This window comes from Danio aesculapii, chromosome 1, assembly GCF_903798145.1.
Source record: "Danio aesculapii chromosome 1, fDanAes4.1, whole genome shotgun sequence".
NCBI lineage: Eukaryota > Metazoa > Chordata > Actinopteri > Cypriniformes > Danionidae > Danio > Danio aesculapii.
The window spans coordinates 34,789,500-34,802,912 of NC_079435.1; the positions used below are offsets into that span (position 1 = coordinate 34,789,500).

General features: G+C 36.3%; 1 protein-coding gene across 1 annotated transcript in view; it reads right to left on the reverse strand.

Annotated features, from left to right (window-relative positions):
• Positions 1 to 13,413, reverse strand: part of coro2aa (coronin 2Aa) — a 45,270-nt gene that overhangs the window by 28,970 nt on the left and 2,887 nt on the right. The gene's annotated exons all lie outside the window — the stretch shown is intronic.

A 13,413-nucleotide genomic window follows, 5' to 3' on the forward strand; every position in this document is an offset into this window, starting at 1 on the left:
CTGAACTGAACACACTCCCTAAATGGGTGGCGCCTCACAGCAGAAAAGCACAGGGGATGAGGAGGTGTGAAGGAGAGATAACACACACATTCCCCACACTCATTTCCTCCGCGTCAGGGCCTGGCTGGTTAAGCATTATTAATTATGCATTAATATTTTTATGTTCAATAAATATAATAACAATTGTGTATTGACTTTGAGTTTGATTTAAAAGGAGGATTTTTCATTCTAATTTACTTATTCTTTACTATTATAATATATAACAAGCTAATGTATTGGCATTTCATCAGACTGATGAATTAATTAAAGAGAGCAGAGGTGTTTTCATATTGTTAATTTACAATCACAGTTTTTCGTAGTAGTTTTTAAAATGATTTATTTTTATATTATTTTAGTTATTTTGGTTTTAAAATAAAAAAATGAATAAAGAAAAAATTTGTGTCACATTTTCACACTATAAAGAGTTGCACTGGATCGCAGGAGTTATTAAAACATGTATTTATTAACAAAGACACTTACTACAGGCACTGAAACACACACGCAGGAGAGCCATCAAGGGATGAAAATACAATACTGGACGCTGGACTGAACAAAACACAGGACATGATTACACAAATCACAAACAGGGGTGACGCAGCAAGGTGGAACTCATGATCATAGAAAACAGCGGGAAAACCGAACAAATGAATGACACAAACAAAGAACATGGAGCACAGCAGATGGGGATCACATGACATAAACCCAAGGACTGTGACATTTACCCCCCCCCCCCCCCCTTTTTTTTTTTTGGAAGGTGTGTTCTCGCGCCTTCAACACACCATATACAAGACAAAAGAGGGCAGGAGGGGGTAGCAAGGGAGGAGTCCTAGATGGAAGGAAAATTGAAGACTAACAGGAGAACAAGGAGTCGAGGAGGAGACATAGGAGGTAAGAACCAGGAGGGGAGCTAGAGCAGGGGCCAGAAGACTCAGGACACAGCCAGGAGGGAGGAGCCATGAAGGAGGAGTGGCCACCGACTCCAGGGGGGCGATTGAGGGAGACGCCGCTGATAGAGGTGTAGCCCAAGGAGGAGATGGAGAGCCGTAGGGTGAGTGTGATGCCGAGGTCCTGAAGGGCCAGGGTGGAGCAGACGGCTCACCCGGGCGAGGTGTAGATGGGAGTCCAGAAGCCCGTGGCGGAGCCAGATCGACAGAGGACCAAGGCATAGCTGGAGGGAAAGAGGAGCTCAAAGCAGCCGGCAGGACGGACTGACAAGGCGCTGCCAGAGTAGTGGAGTCCAGAGGCACAGGCAGGGCAACGACTGACCAAGGCCGAGCCACAGGGATGAGGGAGCATGGTGGAGCTGGTGGGCTGACAGCCCACGTAGGAGACAAGGGAGGAGTGAGCTAATGTGAAGCCTTAGGGTCAAAGGGCTTAGGCAGAGTCCGCAGCTCAGAGGCCGGAGATGATGACGGCGGGTAACATCCTCTGAATATAGTAGCTGGGAGATAGGCCTACAGAGAGACCTCCCCTCCTGGAGCTTGAGGGTGAGCTGAGGGGCTGGCTGACAGCAGAGGGACGGGAGTTGGCTGACTGGCTGCATGATCTTTCATATGCAGAGGATGAGAGGGTGGGTTGGGTGGGGTGCTGCTCATGACACTGGAGCTCACGTCTTCAGGAAACAACAGGGCTGGGAGATTGTCTGGGAACAGTTGGCTTGACACTATAATTTGCATAGACAGCGGGAGGGGTGACTTCGCTCCAGAAGTCTATGAGCAGCACTTCAGTGTCCAGTTTTAGATCACCCTCAGCAGTGGGGAGGTGGGTGGGACCCTCGCTTGGTCCATCAACATCCACCAGCACTCCCAGAAATGGGCGATGTTGCCAGCTCACACAGAAGGACAGAAGGACTGTTGAGCTCCTCCTCTTTGGTGGTGTTCAGCTCTGTCGCTCCCGATGGCGATGGCTTATACACCACGGGTGACTCTCCATCTTCAGTGGGCTCTGGTAAGCGCTCCCTGCAGATGGGTATAGTTTGGCAGGTCACTGGGTCTGGAGTGGCACTGGCAAGGTCTTCCTCCACACAAACGGTGAATGATGATCTGTTCCTCGCCAGTGTCCACTCCACATATGCGGCTAAATTGCCTCGAGGACCATCTTCGGATGACAGTGCTCTGCATGCGGTGTTATTAGCGATGGCTAGGAACAGGCCGGTATGGTCCTCGAGGATCAGTTACCCAGTTACAAGGGCATGGGAAAGAAAACACTGGGGCAAAAAAGACTGTGAAAAAAAAGATGGGGGAAACAACGCAGCAACTTTTCTGTTTAGGTCTGGTATTCTGTCATGTTTTTACTCTATAAAGAGTCGCACTGAATCGCAGGAGTTATCAAAACAAGTATTTATTAACAAAGACACTTACTACAGGCACTGAAACATACACACGCAGGAGAGACATCAAGGGATGACAGTACAATACCGGACACTGGACTGAACAAAACACAGGACCTAAATACATAGGACATGATTACACAAATCACAAACAGGGTGACACAGCAGGTGGAACTCATGATCATAGAAAACAGCAGCAAAACAGAACAAAGGAATCACATGATACAAACAAAGAACAGTGACAGACAATTAATAGATATATTAAATCAGTAAATATTTTCATAGCTTTTTAAATATATTTAAGTTTTTTTCAAGTAACAAACCGGATTTAATTTGTATGGTTTTAGTTTTAGTTAACTATAATCATGAATCAAAATTACAATTCAATGCAGCGCAACTGTTCACACTGATTTATGAACTACATAGCAAAACAAATCATTTATTCATTTTCCTTCAGCTTAGTCCCTTATCTATCAGGGGTCGCCATAGTGGAATGACCTGTCAACTATTCCAGCATATGTTTTACGCAGTCAATGTATGCCCTTCCAGCCGCATCCCAGTACTGGGAAACAGCCAAACACTCTCTATGGCTAATTTTGTTTACCCAATTTACTTATAGCGTATGTCTTTGGACTGTGGGGGAAACTGGAGCACCCAAAGAAACCCACGCCAACACAGGAAGAAGATGCAAACTCTACACAGAAATGCCAATTGGCCTGGAACCAGCAACCTTTTTGCAGTGAGGTGACAGTGCTAACCACTGAGCCACCGTGCCACCCTGAAAAACAATAACTACTTTAAATCAGAGAACGCTACAAGATAGTTGCAAGACAACTTTGTCTAAAATGTGGACAAACTTATATTTACATATTATATTTCTGAAACAAGACAGCATTTTTTAAAATGATGGATTGAACATATTAATGCAATTTAAAAGCTAATGTTATGACAATTTAATAAAATGCACACTTTGATGTAAGCTGTGAGATAAACAAGTTTCAATTTTAAATATTTATTTTTTATTTCAGGCCGTATTAGTAGTGTGCTGACTTTTCTTCTATATTTATTTTTCAATTTTCTGCTCAAAAACCTAAAATGTGTTTCTCTTTTCTTTTAGACATGCTTCATGTTTCTGTTTGCATCTTTCCAGCAGAATATTTGACACATAACCTTTGTGGTATTTAAGTATATTAATCTGTCTACTGCATGAACTGCTTCTGATGCAGTTGAAAAAACAGCTTTACTTACATTTTTTTTGCCTACTTTCTAGTCCAAATATCTAAAAATTCTTAAATAAATAAGACTTTACTCATCAGGCAAAAAATGTTGTCTTTCCTTCAGAAATAATGTAAAAAATAGGCGGGTTTTCCTTAAAACAAGCAAATAATCTTATGCCAAAGTGAAAACAAGTTTATTTTGCTTGTTTAATTTTGACATATTATTTCTGAAAACAAGACAATATTTTTGCTTCTCTAATTACTTCTTCTTTAATTAAGAATATTTAGACATTTGTTCTAGAAACAAGACAAAAAAAGCATTTTTTTGCAGTGTGAGTAGACGGAAAAGATGGTTTTGTGTGTGAGCGTATGAAAAGGAAAGCTCTGGTTAATACTTTGTTTTACAGCAGAGGCAAAGGTGTTTATGCTTTATAAATAAGGTAAAACAAATACACAGAAATTAAGGACTGGTGTCGTAAACTCAATATAAGGAGTGTAAAACGCATGCGAGGGCAGAGTTCAGTCCACAGGTTGGGTTTAGTCTGAAAGAACAGACGGAAGTTGGATCGGTATCACTTCTATCAGATGAGTATAAGTTTCACCTGAAAGGTGACAGAGGTGCAACTCAACACCTACAAGGCATTTGGTGATACAAATAATTGAAAAACCCGCTGACTGTGCCTTTTTTGCTGACATGCTGCAGGGCGGATGTCCATCACCAAACAAAAAAGGAGCGTTCACACTATCATTAGCAATGAGTTCAGGCCCTGTTATCCAAGCAATTAGACAGCAGCCTGACATGCAGCTTTCTGGAAGCCTCGAGCGCTGACTAATGTCCAGAGATTACAGACATTATGCTGATGAGCAGAGGAAAAGCACTGTGGCTCCAGCTCTCTTTCCTGTGTGATCTTGAATGGGGAGATCTGCCTTTTGACAATACAATGCTGGGTTTCAGTTTCTGGGCCATTAAGAGCTCACTAATCCTAACTATGTAGATGGGGCAGTGACATTATTGTCTTGGAGGACCCAGGTCGTGGATTGTTGTTATGTTAATGGAGTCCTGAGACTCTGCTGAGAAAGACTATGTTTTGATATGATAAATGTCAACTCTCTAGGAGGGTCTGGTTAAGTTTGTTTATCTTTTCTCAGGTCTTAACAGACTTACAAAAAAAAGGTCTTGAGGTGAGGACAAGACATGCACGTGTGTCAACATAACAACTTTACTGCTTTATAGCTTCAATCCAAGATAACAGCCCTAAAATCCAAAAATAAACTATAGTGACAAAGTTACTGTAGATAACAAAAAAACTCGACCTTTTCTAGTTTTATGATGATCAAATCAAACGAAGATGAAACACTGAAATAATTAAATGTATTTGACATTGCAATCAGTGAGGGCATATGAATGTATTAAGATTATGAGGTTAAAACCAACACAGGCTCATTGGAAAAAGCATGACATCATAACATCACATAGTTTTCTGCCTAGTTTAAAACACTTTCAATGTAAAATGTTCAGTTAATGGCACTGAACATTTGCATATTGTTTACTGCAGAACATAATGCATACAGTTTCATCAGAAACATGAAAGTCCCATATCATAAATTCACCATAAACAATGTTTCAAATCAGCACTGATGCATTTAAAAATATTGATGCGTAGTCTTAACCTGACCAGCAACGTTAACAAAACAAAACAAAACATGTCAACATGTCATGTCATCATACAACTCAACATCCAGGTTTCTTCACTAACCGCATCTGTTTAATGTTCATCATTTTTTATTATTATTTTATTTTTTCAGATTTATTTTGTGTTGTCACTTGTCACTTTATGTACACTGGAAGCTTCTGTAGCCAAAACAAATCCCTTGTGTGTGTGAAGCACACTTGGCAATAAAACTGATTCTGATTCTGATTCTGATAAAAACACTCAAGCAAGTAAGCCATTTTTTCTTGCTTTCATGAGTTTCTATTTTAATAAGTTAAAGACTGACTGACAGGATTAATACCTTCAGATTGCAAGCGTAAACATGCTAAACTGATTGGGTAAAAATGGTTTACAAATGCATGCACTACACACACACAAAAAATAGGTTCTTCAGTGATTCTTTGTAGTTGATGTGCTATTTTAGCTAAGTGGTTGTTTGGCTCGTAATCATAGGGGAACTGATTTAAGTGCTATATAGCACCTGCAATGGTTCTTTAGTGATTTTTTTTTTTTGGGTGGTGGTTAAGATGCTGTTATATGTCACCGTGCTTAAAAATATAGGTGTTATGTAGCACTAAAAGTTGTTCCCTGTTGACTAAGAGCCAAAGAACCACTTTTAGTTTTATTTTTACACCATTTCGAGTGTTTTTAAAAGTGTTTAAGTTGATAATATGATATTGTTCAAAGAAACACAAAATAGCTCTGAACAAATTAGATCCCATGCTTGCCTTCAGCGAGCTGTGCAATTAATCGAAAAACAATTAGTTTCGATATCAACCTCCAACAATTATGAAAATACAATAATTCAGATAAAATGTGAATTGTGCCATATAAAAAAACTGATTTCAGATGCAAATCAGTAAAATCATGTGTGACTTTTGTAAATCAGCACATGCTTGATTTATTGAAGTGTATTTGATTTATTCATGTTTTTAAAAGTGCTAAAGAGGATGTCATCAAACAAAATTCTGACTGAGCTGAAAAAGAACATAAAGTCAACTTTAAGGTCAAGCTGCGCACCTAAAGGGTCAAATATAGGGATGCATTGATTCAATCAACTCACGATTCAATTTTCTCACATTTTTGTTTTTATAAAATGAGATTGATGTCACAATTCAGGACACAATACAGGTGTCCTTTTATTAGGCTATTGCTGCACATTTCTTTGTGAAACTGAAATATAACAAAACTGAATAAAACATTTAAAACAAACCCAAAATTAAGTAAGTATAAATAATAGAAATCTCTTCATATAAATGAAGGAAGGCTTTGTCTGTTCTCTTTCATTTTTTATTTGAGGCAGCCACTGCAATTTAATCATAATACAAACAAAGATGCCGCATACATGAGCAGTTTTTCATCTATATTAGACTATATATGTTTTCAATATTAATTTAAAGCAAAAACTGAATATTCTGACATAAGATTTGTGAAACTTGTGTCATGAAACATATAAAGAAAATAGCAGATGAGCTGAAAAAATTAGCTTTAATAAAAAATTGCATGTTATTATTTGAGAGTTAAGGCAAAAACAGATGTGTCCTGCCTCTAGTTCTCATGTGAGCTGGAAACTGCATTGAATTGTGTGCACAAGTACATATTAAAACCATTTTAATTACTAATTTATATGTAGTCTAGACTACATAAAGGAACATAGAGGAATACACTTTCAATGAATGTTGTTTTTCAAGTTTGTATTAAGTGAAGACAAATGAAAATAAGGTTAAAAAACTACATTTTCAGGTTAGAACTAATTTGTGTAAACACGTTTTGCATTTGCCCACCTCATTCATGCGGTTTGCTTAGCAAATACTCTGTCTCTGTTTGGCAAAGACAGGGGGGTTGATCTACCCATGTGTTTGTGAAACCATTGGTTTATTTGGTGGAATCCTTAAGGTGAGCAGCAGTTTATTAATTCACGTGTTGAGAAAGGAAAAATGTAAATCCATTGCCAACTGAATCATCTGGTTCACTTGCATTGGCCCTTTTTCCTCTAAAAGTGGGAATGTTAAATTTGACTTTCAAAGCATACATTTGAATTTCCTTCTTTGGAGAGAAAAATTGCTAGTGAGGCTTGCCAAACTGGTCCTGAAAGAGTAATTCATCTATAAAAACATCCCCAGCCCTCAGAGAAACTAAAAACTTCTATGATGAAGCTTTTGGCTATTACACAACTTGAATGGTAGTGATTTGTTAAGTCATAATTGTGCCACATGCAACACTTGAGGCTCACAAACTAAACCATAGGCTATTGTGACATTTGCGGGGTAGAAAGTATATATATATATATATATATATATATATATATATATATATATATATATATATATATATATATATATATATATATATATATATATATATATATGTCACATAACTTGGTTAGCAGGTACATTATACAGTGGTGCAGGGATGATGTCAAGAAGAATAATATGCCATTGGTTTCCTTGGTGTTTAACAATGAGGGTTTTAGTTAATGAATAAAATAATGACTGTGGTTAACATAACTCATCTATCACTGTATTATCTATTAATTGACACTTTTAGCTGACTTAATAAACGTACATTGATTTAATTTAAACGGCAAAATCCAGTAATCTGTACGGCACTATTTATTTAGCATTTCACTCAGAAAGTTTTTTTTGTCATTAGTTTCTAGTTCTCAATGTGCTTTACTCCAGACTTAAAGTAAATACTGACATTAGGTGTTACTTTATGCATTTTAGCATGATTAATGGCTTAATATAGTTTAATGTCCTTTTATGATTGGTTTCAAAAGATTTCCTGTTACATTTGCATTTTGGTGGAGCCTGAGGATTTTATGAAGTTCACGACTGTATCATTCTGTTGTATTTAAAGAGCAATAACTGCAATCACTGATGCAGTGGTAGCCGCTCTGTGGTTGTGCTTTTGCTTGCTGGACAATTTATGAACTATATTATGAACTAAAGCACCACTTGTGTGGTATTTTTAAGACAATCATTTTACATAAAGGCACAATATGAATTTTTTTTTTTTCATTAAAACATTCAAAACAACATTAGAAGAGTGTTATATATTTTGCTGACATTATCCCAAATATTTTGAAAGAATGTTCAAAACCAAAGGAATAAGCAATTTTATATTGTGACACAGACAGTGTCCTGTGTTGCCAGGCTAATGACATCATTCACCTCCCATTTCTGGTTTGGTTTTATAGAAACAGTGAAACACCAAAGATGCTTTATCATGTTGTCCATTCTATTAGACTGCACAGAGCATATATAAAATGTATTTAGTAGGATAAAACATCACTTTCTCACATGATCACGACTAGAAGAACTGAAAGCAGTGGACTGTGGCATAATAAAAGCTTCGCTGCTTTCATGCTGTGTTGCGTTTGTCTCTCGTCAGCAATTGCTTCAGTGATCTTCAATGGCTTTCAGCCTCATATCGTGTCCTAATTACCTGCTATGTGGCGCCTGACATGATACAAATCATCTTTTTCATATTTAAACAAGTTTTTGTCCTCACCATCTGCAAAATTTTAATTTCCACAACATTGCAGCAAAATAACAGCATAAACAACTATCAACTAATTATGACCTCAGGTACTGCGTATGTGCTTTATTCAGTGTTATATGCTACCAATGTGAGCTTGAATGCCATTATACCTGATCTGAGTTCACCTAAAATCTTGAAAATAAAATAACTAGCAAGCGATTTGAAAACGAAAGTCTGAACTGAGACTCCAACTGAGTGGAAACCACATCAGTCGCTCAGCCTATGTACTAATAATGCTAAATGTGTATTAATTAAACTATAACCCTTCTGTCGTGTGTCACAACGCACATGGTGCATACAGCCAAATTGCTTGTTACTGGAAACTTGTTGTATCATGTTATAAAGCTGCCTTTCTACTGCACGCAACATTCGGACACCACTGTTGGAATACACCACCTTGTGGCTATTGCACAGAATTTTCAGCTTTCTCAAGCACCATGGGAGAGAAGCTGATTCTTGCGGTGTTCGAAATAATGGAGTGCAAAATAAGCCTATATTGTACCATGTTTTCACCATGGTGGAAGAATGAATGAATGAATGAATGAATGAATGAATGAATGAATGAATGAATGAATACTAGAAACTCATAGACTGCAAAATTTTTGGAGGGAATGTGGAGACAACCTAAAAAAATACGTTTTTTTATTACTCATTTATGAATAGAATTTTTTTTAAATAAAGAACTTTTTCTGATTAAATACGGAGATGATGGGGACTCCACACATCTCCTGGACTACTCTCCATTGAAAATGAATGACTTCTGCTCTGTCGCTTGTCAGTTGTTGTGTGCAGTGGAAAGGTGGCTTTGGGACACGGTTTTACAGTATATCCTAAGAACATGCAATGTGACAAGATTCTAGCAACAAGCAATTTGGCTGTCTGCACCAGAAGCAACATAACAGAAACATTTCAATAACAAGACACTACCAATAAAAGCACACTGCACTTTTAATGAAATAAATGGGTTTATAATATAATTAATATATTTAAATCCTCATTAAAATGATTAAAAGTACATGCAGCGAGACTTATGTTATTGGTTTGAGTCACAGTTCAGGCATTTATGCATATACTATGTTTGCTAGTTATTTTATTTTCAAGAAATGAGGTAAACTCTACTGGCACTTTCTCATTCTTTTCCAGAAACATTGTATGATAATTACTATTAGTTTGACATTGCTGAAACTCACTCTGTCTGTACTCAGTCCCGCAGCCTTTGCTAACATCCTCTCTTCTTAAGTGGGTTATCGAATGGTATGGAATGTGACTGACTTCACTTCCCGCCGTAATGCTCAAGTCATTATACAAATTGTGTGTGCAGCACATCTCTATCTTTGTATTAGTCAATAAACATATTGATTTAGTTTCAGGTTTCATGAGCTCTAGTGAACGTCGGTGCTTATATGAGCAGATGGCTGCATTGTTTGCATAGGCTATAGTTTCCTCTATAAACAGTTAACATGAAAAGATATTCAAGATTTATATTTATCTATTATTTAATATATAGTACCACAAGAATAATCATACATTTATACCTCATTAAACGTCCCTGTTCGTCTCTGTTTGATGAGAAAAACTTTAAATTTCATCTCTTTAACGATTACTTAAATTTAACATAATACTTTTTTGTGCACATTCTACATCCATCTCAGAGTGTCAAAACTTTGCAGTCTTGTTCATAACCTTTAATTAAAAAATTGTCATGGTATTTCTAATAACTGTGTTTTGGGTCAAAAAAAGTTTAACTGTAAAGTGATTAACCACTCAGCTGTTAAGCAAGCAACAGTTAAGAACTGTTAAGAAACAGTTTTTCTCTTTTTACTGTTAGTTGTTTGAATCAATAGAGTGGTGCCAGGATCACGTCAAAATTATAAGATTAAATAATAATTTATGAGGGAGGATCTTCCTTTGGGCTTTTATAATGGGAGGCTTAAATAATGAGTAAAGTAACATCTGTGGAAAATGTAACTTGATGATACTTGAAGGTTTTGTTCTACAGCATAAACTATTTACTTTCAACAACTACTTCATTTTAATTTAAATATACTAGGGGTGTATTCCAAAAAATTAAGTTGAACTCATTTTTATGTTAACATTTACTACGATTTGGAATTTCTCTTGTATTTACTTAAGCAATGACCTGATTTGCTTGTTAAAGGCACAGCATGTAATTAAAAAGCAAACAAAGGCATGTAGTTTGGTGATGTCCTGACTGAGTGTGGAATAGTTGTCGTCTTCATTGCATCTTATTGGACTCCTGCATACATCATGTTCATGAATGAGCTAAAGTAAACTTATTATCATGGTAAAGTGTAGCAGATAAACACAGTGTCCTAACTTTACACAACACAATCCATTTTAAAAGAAGATTTTGTCCTAACAATCAGTGATGGCAACCACCACATTTTTTATTTTTATCCAACTTCTATTTTTGCAATATCAAAAAAAATAGTCCAACCATAAGCAGGTGGGGATGAGAAAGTAATATGATGAACCAAAGCTCATCACAAACAACTTTTCCCACAAGCAGGGAAGATATAAAGAAGGTGCTTAACGTCATTCATTCATTAATTTTTCTTTGGCTTAGTCCCTTATTTATCAGGGATTGCCACAGCAGAATGAACCACCAACTATTCTGGCATTTGTTTTACACAGCGGATGCCCCTTCAGCCGCAACCCAGTACTGGGAAACACCCACACACTCTCTCTCATTCAAACATGCACTCATACACTACGTGCAATTTAGTTCATACACTTCCCTTAAACTGAATGTCTTTGGACTGTGGGGAAACCAAAGTACTCGGAGGAAACTATAGACTGGGGGAAAACATGCACAACAGACTCCACACAGAAATGTCAACTGGTCCAGCCATGACTCAAACCAGCGACCTTTGTCAACATTAGATGTAACATGAAACTCTAATGTGCATAACTCGGGACAATAAACTAAAATGAACCATGGTAATATCAACATAAAACGCATAAAAATTGAAGTGCCATGTAGGGATTTCTGGGAAAGTTAATTTACAGTTATTCACCGTATATATAAAAAAATACTGTTAAACAGGTTACAGATTTTTACCATAAAGTTTTTAGTTTTTTATCATTGAAATCAAGGAAATGTATTACAGTGTAGTTGTTCTCGGTTTATTTACAGATATGTATTGCATTATATGACACTGATCACTGCTCTGTCAACTTTTGATGTTGAAAATTCACCTCTACAGTCTGACGTTTAACAATGTCACTTTTATTGACATTTTATTAGTTTGAAAACAAGATATTGTGTAAGGCAATAAATATAGAAATAGGTTTATATTATACATAGAAATAATAGAATAACCGGAAATGTGCCGGCAATTTACGGGTTTTGCACTGTAGTTTACAACACCAGCACAGACAATATCACTTCAGATATATATATATATATATACACACCATACACACACACACACACACACACACACACACACACAGTTGATGTCAGAATTATTAGCCCCCCTCCTGTTTATTTTTTTCTCCAATTTCTGTTAAATAGAGAGAAGATTTTTTTCAACACATTTCTAAACATAATAGTTTTAATAACTCATTTCTAATAACTTATTTATTTTATCTTTGCCATGATGACAGTAAATAATATTTGACTAGATATTTTTTAACACACTTCTATACAGCTTAAAGGGACATTTTAAGGCTTAATTAGGCTAATTAGATTAACTAGGCAGGTAAGGTTAATTAGGCAAGTTATTGTATAACTCTGGTTTGTTCTGTAGACTATCGAAAAAAAAATTGCTTAATAATTTTGTCCTTAAAATTGGATTAAAAGAAATAATAAACTCCTTTATTGTAGCCCAAATAAAACAATAAAGGCTTTCTCTAGAAGAAAAAATATTATCGGACCTACTGTGAAAATTTCCTTGCTTTGTTAAACATAATTTGGGAAATATTTAAAAAAGAAAAAACATTCAAAGGGGGGCTAATAATTCTGACTTCAACTGTATAAAAAAAAAAAAAAAAAAAAAAAAAAAAATAGAGAGTTAATATTTTATATTTCATATTGAGCTTTCATATTTGTTAAGTGTCTGTAAGCTCCCAGCATGCATTGCAGCACAAATAAACTAGTGGTCAGGAGGATTATTGTTTTTCTTTTTGCTTACTTGATTTATGGTGCTGTTTTTGTCAACAGTCACCAGAATTTGTTTTGTGCAATTTTGTTGGTTGTTATTGAGGTTTCTGTGTTGATGGTTTAATGTCCATGTGTGTCTATATTTTACAACTACTTATACTTTTATTCGAGATTGCAGTTCAGTTCACAAGTAACTGTTTATGTGACAAAAACATTTCTACATATTAGAAGAATTTATAAGTGAGAATCAGAAGTATTACTGTGAACAACAAGACTTAAGTACTTGATATGTTTTGTAGTTGTATTATAATGATTAACTTAACGATATTTTCAACTGTGATGCACTGCATTTCTATAAAAAAAGCAATAAAAGATGTGTAGTCCCTGAGGATTCTCTGTCAGGTCAGGTTCAAGCTAATGTGGTAAATCAGCAATTTGTATTGATCT